General features: G+C 38.7%; 1 protein-coding gene across 2 annotated transcripts in view; it reads right to left on the bottom strand.

The window, feature by feature from the left end:
• The window catches only part of LINGO2 (leucine rich repeat and Ig domain containing 2), a 1191160-nt gene that overhangs the window by 944650 nt on the left and 231614 nt on the right, over positions 1–14896 (bottom strand). The window lies entirely within an intron of this gene.

Below are 14896 nucleotides of genomic sequence, written 5' to 3'. Positions count from 1 at the left end.
CACACTTCACGTGCCTGCGCTTAACCACCTCATGTTTGGTCAGTGGCCACAGAGTTCATAAGGGGAAGTAAAGGAAAATGAGAACCCTTGTCAGAGGCATGGTATATGCCCTTGTCAGAGGCATGCAAAATTGTTTGGTTCCAAGGTGAGGTTCTGGAAAAACACAGGGCTAGAATGTAACTCATTAGCAACTATGGTATTAGTCAATAATTTCAAATGCAAAAATATTTTTATGTTGGGCGCCTGGGTGGCTCAGTGGGTTAAAGCCTCTGCCTTCGGCTCAGGTCATGGTCCCAGAGTCCTGGGATCGAGCCCCACATCAGGCTTTCTGCTCTAGCAGGGAGACTGCTTCCTCCTCTCTCTCTGCCTGCCTCTCTGCCTGCTTGTGGTCTCTGTCTGTCAAATAAATAAATAAAATCTTTAAAAAAAAAATATTTTTATGTTGAGGTAATACTGATAAATGAGCCCAATGTAAATCAAATAGGTGCTTTAAAAAATAAAAGGTAGGAGGAGGACCTGGCAATCTAATTTTCATTGAGCAAGAATGACTCACATTCAACATATATTTATCAACATATACTCCTGGTTCTTACAGTCCAGCAGACTTTTTTCTTTTAGTTTAGTTTAGTTTAGTTTTATTTTGTTTGTTTGGGGAAGAGGAGGAAGGGCAAGAGGAAGAGAGAAAATCTTAAGCAGACGCCATACCCAGACCATAGCCCAGTGCAGGGGCTAGATCTCACAACCCTGAGAACATGAAGTGAACTGAAATCAAGAATCAGACACTTAACATACTGAGCCACCCAGGGCCCATCATTGTAACCACTATTTCCCATGGCTTCAGTTCTTTCTCTCTATAGCCTTTGTCCATCTGACTTAGTTCTTGAGATCAACATCTATTCTATAGTAATCCAACTCTCCACATTCTTTATTCTGTCTCCAAGAACAATAACTGTTATTTATTGAACACTTACTGTATTTAAGATTTTGTGCCATACATGTTACAAACATCATCTCATTTAATACTCCTAGAAATCTAATGACTTTCAAATCTTTACCTTCATTCAGAGCTTCCTGAGTCCCAAAATATTTCCTCTAATTGTCTAACAAGCCTCTCAAATGCAACCTTTCTCCAACTAAGCCTGTGTTTCCTCCTACCATATCCTGTTTGTAGTCAAGATCCAGAAGCTCATTCTGGTCTCTTCTCCTTCCTGCCAACATCTTGTTACAAAGCTTTATGAATATAGACCCAGGTATTTCTAAACTCTCTTACTCCCCATAAGAACTCTTTACTAACTCATCCATAGCCATTTCCAAACATATTTCTTAGTGTTAACTAATTTGTTCCTTCTGCGTTCACACATTGACAAGATTGAAGCAAGAGAAGAAATATCCGTGTATATGCTACAGGGACAGAAATCTGATGGGTCTATAGAGTAGGTCTACAGGTGTAACTCAACTAATGTGAGTTCACTCCTGGGTGAGTTACAGATCAAGACTATACCAGGTGGGGCTGTCACACAAAGGAAACTTTATTTGAAGCAAATAAAGCAATCACAGGGCATAATTTCTAGAGCTCTGACCCTCAGAGTAAAAGTGGTAGCTTTCTTTGATGTAGGGTTAGGATGAATATTCAGAAAAGGGAACTTTGTCATTACAGGAAAATGTGGGCATAAGGTTGCTCAGTTGTAGTTAGAAAATAAGCCTATACAGACGTTCTATGTTATGTTAATGAAGCTTATATCCCTCCTAAGGCAGAAACTTTAATATTATAATGAAGAAAGGTAACAGCTGGAAAAAGAGGAAGGGGCTATAGGCAAGCTCTGTGGAGGTCTTGAGCTGGTGATCTCAGGTAAAAAATGTGGGGCCTTACTTACTTTTGAGACAGCACTGGGAGACTTATGGCTGATTTAATTATTGTCTCTGATCCAGTGAGGCTATTTCCAGGCCTGGTTGAAATTGTTAATTTTTGCATTCCTTTTGTTCTCTTAAAATCCTTAACTACTGAAAATGTTGCCTTTTTTTTTTTTTAAATTCCGACACCTCCTAGAAAGTTCTGCAACAAGTGTGCTTGGGCAAATAGGCACAGATCAAGGAAAACAGCTGGGAGGCCAAAATTACTTCACTTTCATCTTTTGGAAACCCCTAACTCTTTCTGCTTACATAGGCAGGCACCAAAGATTTTATGAGGATACAGAAATACCTAGACTGACAGGACTGACCAGTTCTTCCTGGTCACTGTGAAGATTTGGGGAGGAAAATACATTAGGCTTTGTGAAAATGCTAACTATTTAATAAGTAGCCATCCCTGGTTACTGAAACATGTTTTATTTCTCTTTGAATCATTTTTGGTCCACACACATAACTTTCAACTCCTCTTACATTGCTTTATGCTGATCAACATGGCTGTCTTTCAAGAGAACATTATCCTTCAGCAAAAAAAAGAACCAAAAGGCAGTATGCCCAGATACTGGCAATCATTTGCAAATAGACAAGCTAATGAGTCTCTTAGAAAGAGCCTCTAAATGACTAATACAAGCTAGGAAGGTCCATCAGATAAATGCCTTTTTTTGTGCATCTTCTTTAATTGACTTTGACTGACAAGTTGACTAATAACTTTGATGTCAAGGGCTTATGTCTTTTCCATTCTGTCACAAGCTGTAAACAATTTCATTCTGAGTATGATAAAAATGAGACTTTCTGTGTTAAAGGAGAAGGAAATAGTTTCAATTGCTAAAAAAGTTCAGGTATCATTTATACCAAATATCTATATTTGGTATTCCAGCATACATACACTTCCATACATTTAAAAAATTCTCATTAACTCTGCTATTTGCAACAAGGAAAAGGATAAAAATGTAAAACAATAAAGAGTTCAGTTTATTTTGAATTCAGTTTAAGGTTTACAACATGATATTTATATGTCTTAATCTAAAATTGCTTCAATTTACCCAGTTTGTGCAAGGGGTGATTCAATTTCAGATTAATTCAGATTGCCTCAGTAATAGAGCTATTGTCTGCTAAATAAATCCATCATGATAACAATGCTGTCCATTTAAAGGAGAATGTTCTCTGTTTCCTGAGATATGAGGTTTGATACTGGTTTTGATTTTGCCAAAGAATTATAACATCATTTTATAATTCTTTCCTTAAGAGAAACTGTGTCAAAAATCCAAGAGAATGATACTCATCAATACTGGTCGTTGGTTTTTGCTTTAAAAATACTTTTTTTTTTCTCCCAAAATTAAATACAAAAAAATACCAAAGAGGATGAGTATATGTTTGTGGCTTAGAAGTTCTTAGGAGATATTTTCAGCAACTGACATTAAGGATTAATACCTTTTTCATGATAAAGGATTCTCCTTTTTCAAACTTCCCAATAACTTTACAATTATGAAGGCATTCAGATAGGATAACAGCACGAATTTTTTTTTTTTTTTAAATCACAAGTGGTCTCAAACAGAACTGTCAAACCATTCTGTGTTAAAAAGAGCTCTTAGTGCATATGACCTTTTTTTTTTCTTCTTATTCCATTTTGTTGCTCTCCTACAGTTAAAATATAGAAAAAGACTTAGACTGGGATAGTAAGGAAGAAGCAACATAAAAGTTAGATAATGCAATATGGTAAGTCTTGATGTATACAAACACTTCAAATCCTTTTTTTTTCTATTTGTATACAAAGTGGGAAGACTTAATATTAATGATGAGGGTCAAAATAGGCATAGTGAGGATTCTGTTCATATTCATTTGATAAAAAACAATCAGCAGCTATATCTAAACCAATCTGGCCAGGGAATATGTGCTTTGGATGTATAAAGGGGTTAATTATAGGTGTGTGTGTGTGTGTTTTAATCTTCATTAGTTTTAACATCTTTGAAAGTTGTTTCTTATTGTTAAATTTATGATTACTTTATAATTCAATTGTTTGCCAGAAATTGAAAAACCTTCTGCTACAATAAAGTTCAAAAAAAGTTATTATAGGGGCGCCTGGGTGGCTCAGTGGGTTAAGCCGCTGCCTTTTGCTCATCATGATCTCAGGGTCCTGGGATCGAGCCACACATCAGGCTCTCTGCTCAGCAGGGAGCCTGCTTCCCTCTCTCTCTCTCTCTCTCTGCCTGCCTCTCCATCTACTTGTGATTTCTCTCTGTCAAATAAATAAATAAATAAAATCTTTAAAAAGAAAGTTATTATAACATAAGGGAAAAAGACAGAGATAGACTTTACTAGAAAAACAAAGAAAGTACTACATTCTAGTAGCTAATTAAAATGTATAAAAATAGAATCATATTAGACAAAATACATATTTTGTTCTACAAAGACAGAGAGCAAAGCAGAAAAAGGCATGGAACTCAACATGAATACAATTAATATTAAAACCGATAAATTTCTTTCATGGTCCAGTCCCTTTATTCATGACAAATAAGTTTACACAATATTTCTATTAATATCCTTCAGAGGTCAAAATTCAGTGAAATCAATAGGAAACTAATCTTCTTTCACCACCTGAAATGAATGCCATGAAAGCTTTATGTTCAAACCCTTTTTCTAATGACAAGTCAGCGGTCAGAACAAAGGCTACATGTGAGAATTCTGAGGAAGGTAATTTGACAACAGTGGTTGTGAGGTCTTGAGACAAGTCTTGTGAAAGGTCAGTGATTTGAGTGGACACAGAAGATCACAAACATATGATATTGATGCTGATGAAGATATTCATGACTTGAGTGCATAGAATGGGCTTGCTTGTTATTTTATTTAAACCAGGCAAATAACCCTCAAAAGAGAGCAGAATACATATCATTATCACTTAATGAATGATAAGACTGAAACTCAGAGAAGTTAAACTCATTGCAGATGGTCACATGGAGATTTATTACAGTGGAATGACAATGAGTTCTCTACTGCTTGGGAATACAGTGATTTTCTTATTTCACCTGAACTACTTTTTCTATAAAATACTGATAACAACAGCTATTAACCAAGGGTTTTTGAGTATATTAATGAGATAATATATATATGGGGCTTGGTATATTACCTGGTAGGTGGTTAGTAATACTACTAATACTACTAATAATATTCTTCTTATTATTATTACATAACTAGTCAGTCACATTTGAACACATTGTATTAGCCAGCAAGGGCTGCTGTAATAAAAACCAGAGCTGGTGTGGCTTAAACAACAGAAATTCATTTTCTTACAGTTCTGGAGGCTAGAAATCCAAGATCAAGGCTCTGGCAGATTTGGTTTCTGATGAGAGCTCTCTTCCTAGCTTGCCTCTGGTACCTCCCCCTGTGTCCTCACATAGCCTTTTCTTTATGTGTTCACACTCCTGGTGTCTCTTCTTCTTTTAAGGAAACCATTCCTATTGGATTAGGACCCTATCCCTATGACCTCCATTGACCTTAGTTACTTCTTTAAAGGGTCCATCTGTAAATACAGTCACATTGAGAATTAGGCTTCAACTTATGGATTTGGAAGGAATGGGTTCAGTCCGTAACATTCTGCTCTCTGACACCCCTGAAAATTCATGTCCTTCAGGAGCATAGTAATTCATCCCATCTCAACAGCCCCCTGTATCTTAACCCATTCCAGTATCAACTCCAAGTCCAAAGTCTTATCTACATATCATCTACATCTGGTAAGGGTAAGATGTTATGTATGACCGATCCTGAGGGAAAACTCCTTAGTCACTGTGAATCTATGAGACAAGACAAGTTATGTACTTCCAAAATATAGTGGTAGAACAAACACGGGATTAGCAATACCATTCGAAAAGGAAGATGTCAGAAAGAAGAAAGGGAGAATAGTTTCAAGTCCAAAACCTAACAAGGCATATTCCATTAAATATTAAGACTCGAGAATAATCCTCTTCGGCTTTATGCTCCGCCCTCCAGGTCTATGTGGGCAGGAGCCCCACCTTCCAGTCTCACTGGGGCAGAGGTCATACCTCGTCAGCACTTGATGGAGAATCTGCCCCTTTGGCCATGGGTGGTGGCCTTGCCTCTAAGGCCCTGAGCTAATATCTGAATCACCCTCAGAGTCATTCTTTCCTTTTCTTGAAGGACAAGGAGTGTTCACACCTGGGTAGTGGAGAGCTCTATCCTCTTGCCCTGTAAAATCCCAGAAATCCAAAAGCTCTCCATTACTTCATTCAGCCTATGTTCCCTTTTCAAATCAGCAGTCACTGTCTAGGCTGTTATAATCCTCTCTCTATTCCTGAGGTCTGATGGGATGGCTGATAAAAATCCAGAGATAATCCCTTCTTGAAGTGATTTTCTAGCCACACCTTGCTATTGTCTCTAAAATATGCTTTCTCATTTTTCACAGTGTAGATAGCTGAGAATTTTCCAAATATTTAAGCTTGGTTCTTCTGTACTTAATTATTCCTTCTTCAATCCATCTCTCTCCTCTCATATTTTACTCTGAGCAGTACATACTATATACTATAACACACACTGTTCTATTTCATATCTCCATGACTTTGCTCATCCTGTTTTCCTGTAATACATAATGTTAAAAAATAAGAGATCTCAGGAAGAAACTGAACCACTAAATAAGGACTGTTCAGTAGCAGGACACTGTGATCTGTCATATTTATGTACAGCCAACTTCTATTTAATGTCAACAAACTTTTTTTTTTTCATTACTTTCCTATACTTATCTAATTTCAACAAATTCTACCTGTGTAGCTGTATATCCCTTTCCCAGTTGCCTGGGAACACATGCGGTTCAGAAAGTGTGATCATGGGGTAAGTGAGGAGGACTGCCTTATGATCTGCAGCTAGAATGCTATTAAAGACTCTAAGATGCTGAGATGAAGAAGTGATCATTCACTCTTCCCTCAGTTGGGAATTTCCTCAAAGACCTACTATCCCAATTGTGCTGGAGGTTGGTGTCATTGTTCACAAACTGGCTTTCTAGGTACCAACATCCTATTAGAAAGCCCCTGTTTCCCAGAATGCAAAAGACCTTCCTGCTTCTGCTTATATCATCTTCTTTCATTCCCCTGGGCTTCCATGCATTTTCATATAATTGACCATGGATTTAAAACTCCTTAAAAGTATCTCCTTTGCCTGAAAGGACCCATACTTCTAGCCCCAGATTAAATGGCTTCTACTCTATGTAGTCTTCCCTGATATCTCTAGGCAGAGGTAATTACTCCCCCAACTATGTCTTTATAGAAGCATAACTGTGATAATATAATTATTTATTACTTTACAGGTTTGCTTCTCTCACATGTGAAGTTTTCAGAGCAAAGGTTCTATCTGACTAATTTTTCTGTCTTCAAGGCTAAATACAGTATCTGGTATATAGGAGGTACTTAATAAACATGTGGAGGATAAATGAATGATTGACTGCAGTGCATTTCTATCTCCACCCTTCTGAATTCTTTCTGAGCTAAAAGCTGATATTTACCTTTCTTAAGACCTGCAGTCTTCTACAATCCAATCTAGATTCAGAAATAGAATAAATAAGAACAGGGGGCACCTGGGTGGCTCAGATGGTGAAGCGTCTGACTTCGGGTCAGGTCATGGTCCCAAGACTCTGGGATGGAGTCCCTCATCTGGCTCCTTTCCATGGGGAGCTTGCTTCTCCCTCTGCCTGTTTTACCTGCCACTTCCCCTGCTTGTGTGCTTACTCTCCTCTCTCAATCTCTCTCTCTCTCTGGCTGATAAATAAATAAAATTTTTTAAAAAACAAAAAAGAATAAATACACCAACTTCTCCTTTAGTCTTTGTAAGAATTAAGCTGTATTAATGGGGCCCAGCATGGTTTGTGACTGTTTCAGTTGTTGATAGCTGCAAAACTAATCAACATTCTTCACTCTGCATGAGTAGATCAATAGAATTATAAAAATCATTAGTGAAGTACTATGTTACGTTTTATAATTTCTCCATTCCCTGTGTCTGCCTATACTTTTGGTCATCTTCCTCTCTATACAGTTACTGACGACTGCAGTTTCAAAGTCTTACATGATCCTGGTTAGCTATTTGCCCAGTATAATGTGTCCTTCCCGATCACAAAAGTAGGCTACTTTTCCTAGCCTCCACTGTACTGGTGAGTTCTGGCCAACGAAACACGAGTGAAAGTGTGGTCTACCACTTCTGAGCCTGGTGCACAAAAACCCCTACGTGTTTTCTTTATCATTTCCCCCTCTACCAGCTAAATGAAATGAAACAGGATGATCTCAAAAGTCACATTTTTAAAAACAGCAAGCCACGAAATGGAAGGGGACCAGATCTTTGACTATTTACTTAAGCAATAGTTGACCATGTACCAGCCACCTTAATTTTGACCTTAAATGACAAAGAAATAACTTTTTCTGCTGCTTCAACTATTATAAATCTTGGGGTTTGTTTGTCATTGAAGCTAGCATTATCTTATCTAACAGTTGTTTTATTTTGGATATATGCCATGACATTTAACAAGACTGCAGTGGCTAATGAAATCATAAAACAGGCCCGAAGACTTTGTGTATGTACATGTGCAAGAAATCAGAATGAGGAAGGCGGATTTGTAAGACTCTGGCTAGGGGCTGCTATAACTATGAAGGATTGCTGACAGACCCTCCATTTACTGCAGATTACCCCTATTTAACAGGCAGCTCTCATGCAGCTCCTGCTCCTGCTGTTTGCAAAACTTAACTTTGAATATACAATGCCAATTATAGGGACTGCACATGTCAAGGTTTTGACAGGTGTCTAGAGAGTTATGCAATTAATTTTATTTATGCACTTCCTGCTTTAAATGGCCCTGAAAAGAAGAAAATTGACTAATGCATCCTAAAAGGAACACTCATATTTACCTCTTCACCCCAAATTACCGCCACTCTTCCTCCCCACAAAAAAGAGAGAGAAGGGGAGGGTGGGAGGAGAAAAGAAAGTGAAAGAAAAAAATACAGCTGAAGGGAAATAACCTGATTCAGTAATGGAGTTTAATATGGGATATAAAGTGGCAAAATCCTCTTGAAAGTTTTCAAGCTAGTCATTAGCTGCCAAAGCTATTAAAAAAAAAAAAAAAAAAACAACTTAGAGACTGTGACCAGTGCCAGAGAGGGCTGAGAGTCCTGACACTTCTTTTGAATTCTCAGACAGCAGGGAATTTATCAGCATTTAGATATACAGATTTAATTATGCCGCAATTACAATTTTACTGTCATTCCTCAAAACTGAGAAGAAACAGGCTTTCCTCTTACTCCTTTCTCAGCGATGTGTGATACAGCTTGGAGCGACATATGATGACAATACCACAAGTGCCTCCTTGGCTTGCACACGATAACGATACTACGCAATTAAATCATCTAATACTGTGTGATAAGCCCAGCCAAGATAAAGTAAGCTCACTAAATCAGAAAGTAAATCTTCAAAATTAGACAAATGCTCACACATAGAATAGTATAATTACTCTCACGTTCTCAAAAAAGATCTAAACCTCTTATCATATTGCTTTTTACAGTAGGATTCCTTTATTCACTCATTTGATACATATGTCTTAAAACCTCTTATAGGCATCAGTGTTTTTAAACTCAGATAAAATAAGTGGCCTATGAATTACGTATTAATTTTTTCAATGAAAAAAATTATGGCAAATCAGCAACAGAATAATAGCATTATAAAATACTTGGGTAATATTTATCTTCTAAGGGTTGCTATTCACGTTTGAATTATCCCAAAGGCAAATATCCAATAACATCAAGAATAAACCCAAAAATGCTTGGAGGTAGGAAGTGATGGAGACATGGGCATATGTCTCCTTCTACCCTCCCTCAGCAGCTCCGCAGAAAAGCAACTACACTTGGGAGGAGGTCTTCAAATATATTTTTCTTTGAAATAACTTGGAAAACACACACACACACACACACACAAAAAAAACCCCCGCACACACACACATTTGAAAGTTGACATCAAACACAAATTTATCTTATGTTTGTATGCCTCCAGAGCATGTAATTTTGGGGTTATTACATACTTGACACACGCTATAAATATATATTCTTTAAAACTGTAAAACCTTGAGTATATAGTTATTTGAAGCTTCCATCCTTAAGAGGGAATCTGAAGGAAGGTACGGTGGGTGAACAGAAGGCTGATCAAGCGGCAGACAAGAGGTAGATTAGGACAATAGCACAACACGGATTTTCCACCTGAATGAAATCAGATGTTCCTCCTTTGTTTCCTGAACCCCTTACTTTTGCTTTCCTGGAACTGTCCCTATGGAGGCTATCCTTTATTCTTGGATCTTCCCCTGGTTGATTATCTTTGAGATGTTTCCTCCCAGGATGGCCTCCCCCAGGAAGTAATGCCAAGAGCTAGAAGCTTGCCTTTGTTTTGCAAAGTGAAAGAGGAGCATTTGTGAAGGGGAGGTGGGAAGCAGGACTGGCATTCCATACGTGGAATCTCATTTGGACCACTTTTAGGAAAGAGTCCATATGGAAGCTCAAGATTTGGAAGTTGTTTCCTTGCAAAACATCTGAGTTTGTATATCATCTCTGCCACCTAAGTTAGAGTATGACTATAACTGAGAAGCAAGCATGAGAAGCAAGGGGAAGAGTGATGAGGGGGTGGGGGCAGAGTACCGACTTGCGGATAGCATTCAAATACAAAAATAGCCAAACCCAGAGAACTCTGCAGCAAGAATGCTGACTGCCCGGGCTAGGACTTCAGAAGTACCTGGGGATGGGTTCTTGCCCCTCTTCTGCCATTAACTAGCTGTGCCATGATGGAAAACATATGAGACTGTCTCCTTATATTTCCACATTCAAATGAAGTAGAATGTCCATGAAATATTTTTTGATCTTAGCCCCTTCTTCCTCTTCCAATAAAACTGAGCAATCTTCTCTCCAGCTCTCTAACCCCTAAGACTTAAGTTTTATACTATGACACTTAAAAGGTAGTTTGCCTAAGGCTTAAGTTGTAGAATGTTACACTTAAAAGATGTTGTGGTTTGCGTGTGGGGGGGAGGGGTTTGTTTGGTTTTTTGTTTGTTTTTACTTATTTTGTTAATCTTCCCTCTCAGAAAGGGAGCAACTGGCTTCTCCTTCCCTTTGCCTGAAACACAATGCATGACACAAGAGCTAAGAAAATGTTTGCCAAGTGAGTTACTAGAGTACAGTCATTATACCTACACCTCAGCAGTTTAGGGGAATTAAATGAGATACTGTATGTAGAGCATGGAGTTGAAAGTACTAGCAAGTATGTTCAAAAACAGAAGCAGCATCAAGGGAGTGATAAAGAGAATCATAAAATACTGGATATTTTAAGTATGAGGCGTATACTAAGCATGCACTCTGCTAGTCAGAAGGCACACAAACTCTAGTATTAAGGGGCAAGATGGGGCAGCTGAGCGGCTCAGGCAGTTAAAGGTCTGCCTTCAACCCAGGTCAGGATCCCAGGGTCCTGGGATCAAGCCTCACATCTGGCATCGGTCTCCTTGCTCAGCGGGGAACCTGCTTCTCCCTCTGCCTGCAGCTCCCTCTCCTTGTACTTTCACTCCCTCTCTCTCTCACTCTTTCTCTGGAAATAAATAAAATCTTTTAAAAAGGGGTGGAGGGAATGTGTAAACCTGGTGATTCACAGACCTGTACTCCTGGGGCTAATAACACATTATATGTTACTAAAAAAGGAAAGGGGGCAAGATAAAGATCCAAGGGGTCTCAGGCAGGGTCCTTGAGTGTCAAAACAAACAATCCTTGTAGGGAGCACGTAGGGAGCATTCTCTGTAGCAAAACTGTAACTGAATTAATAACTCAAGGCTAGATTATGGAGCTAGAAGAACACTGCATCCATAAGACACAAAGGCATTCTTTGGCTACCAGGGAAGTAACTATAGATTTAAAGTGTTCTTTAAAAAAGATCCAAGGAGACATACTAAATGTGATAAAATAAAATTTCGTTTTGTCCTGCATGCAAATGAGGATAGACCAGAGGAGGCGTTAGGTGAAAGGCAAGGGACGATGAAGAAAATCTTACAGGTTGTGTGGATTTGGACACTGTTAACAACGTATCAGAAATCTAAGAAATCCTCTTCATGTCGTCTGTAGCTAAGTTTTATTTGGGTAGCCTGACGTGTTTTTTAAAAAGTTTACTTTGAATGTTTCTAAGCAGGACCAGGACCTGAAGGTCTGCTCAGGATTCATTATTCTTATGGTCTCACACCCGCCTTCTTCACACTGTGAATGCATGAAAGAGAGATGCCATAGCAAGAAGAATTTAAAAAGTATCACATTTATGTATCGTCCTAGAAGAGGATCTACGGAAAGAAAAACAGGGCTGGAAGAAGGTGGTCAGAACAGAATAAAATGGGCGAGGTGAGATGGTTCAAAATCTAGGTACACAATATGTGACTAACTACAACAGTGTTCTTCATTTAGGGTCCTCTGCTTCTTTTCAGGCTATGATTGACTTCCCAAAGGAGTCACAGTATGCCAGGCATTCAGTGGGTAACACATTTGCAGAAGAACACATCGATTCCTTAGGACGCATGTCCCACCATGTATAATGGCTCAATGGCAATGATTAAACAAGTGAAGCTTATTTATCTTTCACATCATTCAGTGTCGAAACAATCCTGGACCGTTCCGCTCTATAAATTAAGCCAGGAAGCCCGACTCCTTCTTTGTTGTTCTACCACCTTCAGATAGTTGTCCTGGTCTGTAAGGTACAAGATTTCAGCAGAATATCCCATTCCACATTCAGTTTCCAAGTTACCAGAGGAAGAAAGAAGATGCATATCCACCCCATAAGGATATGACCAAGAAATAGCAGATACTATTGTACTTCGTATTACATTGGCTAGAACATAGACACAAACAGCCAAACCGAGGTACAAAGGAGACCAGAAACATCATTCATAGGGACATTATATGCCCCGCTATTGAACTGGGGTGGGGGGGGATCTCTCATAGTCATTTGAACGGAGAAAGGATATTCAAACACTCAGCAGAATTAATGAAAATCAACAAGCACATTGGTGAAAAACAACAAGAATTTGCAGAAGATAGGTGACATTTTTTTCAGAGAATTTCTGAGTAGCTTACAGAGCAGATGAAATAAGCCCACTCCGCTGATGCCTTTCAAAGTCTGACTCAGCAGGTGAGGGTGAATTAAGTGTTAGGAAGCTTACACAAAACAAATGCAGGCTGATTGTTCCCATATGTGCTTATGTTGTTGGCTGCCATAAAACAAAACCTCTCATGACTGAAAAATTGAATTATCCTAGGATTACGAAGCAGCTGTTGTAGTTGCACACTGACATGATGCCAAGATTGAGACCTGGCCCTATCATTTCCTAACTTCAGAACTTGATGCGACAGTAACTTCTATAACCCTCTTTTTATTAATCTGTAGAAGGGGGATATTAACTACTGAGAAGGACCAGAATTAAGATTTGATAAACGAATGCATTATGAAATCCATTGGTTATTAGAAGGTTTTCAGTAAGTATCAGCCAAATCAGAACCCCAGCTGTTATGAACTAAGACAATATTTTATGTATTTAACCCTACATTTTTTAAGCTTTATATATGTAACCCTTATTTGTTCTATCAACTTGTATGTTCATGGAATCCACCCTACTTGCAAATTAAGTGCAGAGAGGCATTTCTTTCTTTCTTTCTTTCTTTTTTTCTTTAAAAGATTTTATTTATTTATTTATTTATTTGACAGAGACAGAGAGAGAAAGAGAGATCACAAGGAGGCAGAGAGGAAGGCAGAGAGAGGGAGAAGCAGGCTCCCCGCCAAGCACAGAGCCTGATGTGGGGCTCGATACCAGGACCCTGGGATCATGACCTGAGCCAAAGGCAGAGGCTTAACCCACTGAGCCACCCAGGTGTCCTAGAGAATCGTTTCTGAATCTCAACTGTTTCTTAGTTACTGTTGTAACTGTTCCTGAAGTTGTTCAATTTGACCTACAACAATAATACTTCAGAATTAGAATATGTGAAACTTAAAGCTTCAAGAAAGAAAAATACTAAGCCTCAGTTAATGGCAAAATGTGGGTGTTAGGACCCAACCCCATCGTGTTCTATGGAAGTAAGATCCTGAAAACAACCTCCTGTTCCTTACTTATTTAATAAGCTCTCCAGGTTATTGTAAACACTTTAGAGCTTGAGAACAAATGGCCTAGAAATGTAAATATGAAAAGGCTTATGAACAAACCTAAGGTAAAAGTCTTGTTTTCCTTGGCCTGATAATTAGTGAATAGAATGCTAGTGAATACACCTACATATCTCACTACCGTGTAAGCTCATCAGCGATGTTCCGAGCAGTGGGTGACGTACACATATTCTCTGTGAACTTTAAATGTCTGCAGTGTAACTGTTATGATCCCCACATTACGATGAGAATACTGAGGTTAAAAGAGGATAATAACTCACTATCTTAGAGTGAGTAAGACATGAAGCAAATATAGGGTTATTCCAGAGCAAAAGGGAAATGAGGCCATATGTAACAAAAATACTGTCCCTAAGAAACAACAAAAACCTTTTAACCCCAGTCAAAACTGGATGTAAGGTGGAAACTTGGGAATGTTTGTTTGGGAGCTTCGGTCCAAATGCAAAACTCCTGAATGGAGAAGTAATGCCGCGTAGGAGGGACATGGGCAATTTTGCAGGTGTTTTCAGGATGCAGACTAATCGGAAATAGTTTAAGACTGGCCTACATTCCCTTCCCACGGTGCTGTGCGGGGAGCCTTTGTCTATTTATGCTGGAGACTCTGGCCTCATATCTTCATTGCATTCTTGAATTTCACAGGCTTTTACTGCACCATCAAAAAGTGAAAACACATTGGGACTTGAGGATGGCTGAAGGCTGCTTCTCAGAAGCTCACATTGAAAATTGCCCCCCCCCCTTTTCACAACACAGAGTTAAAATGTAATCTTCAACTGCAGGCATGGTATCTGCT

The sequence above is a fragment of the Neovison vison genome, chromosome 9, assembly GCF_020171115.1.
Source record: "Neovison vison isolate M4711 chromosome 9, ASM_NN_V1, whole genome shotgun sequence".
NCBI classification, from domain to species: Eukaryota; Metazoa; Chordata; class Mammalia; order Carnivora; family Mustelidae; genus Neogale; species Neogale vison.
This window is presented reverse-complemented; position numbering and strand designations above follow the sequence as displayed.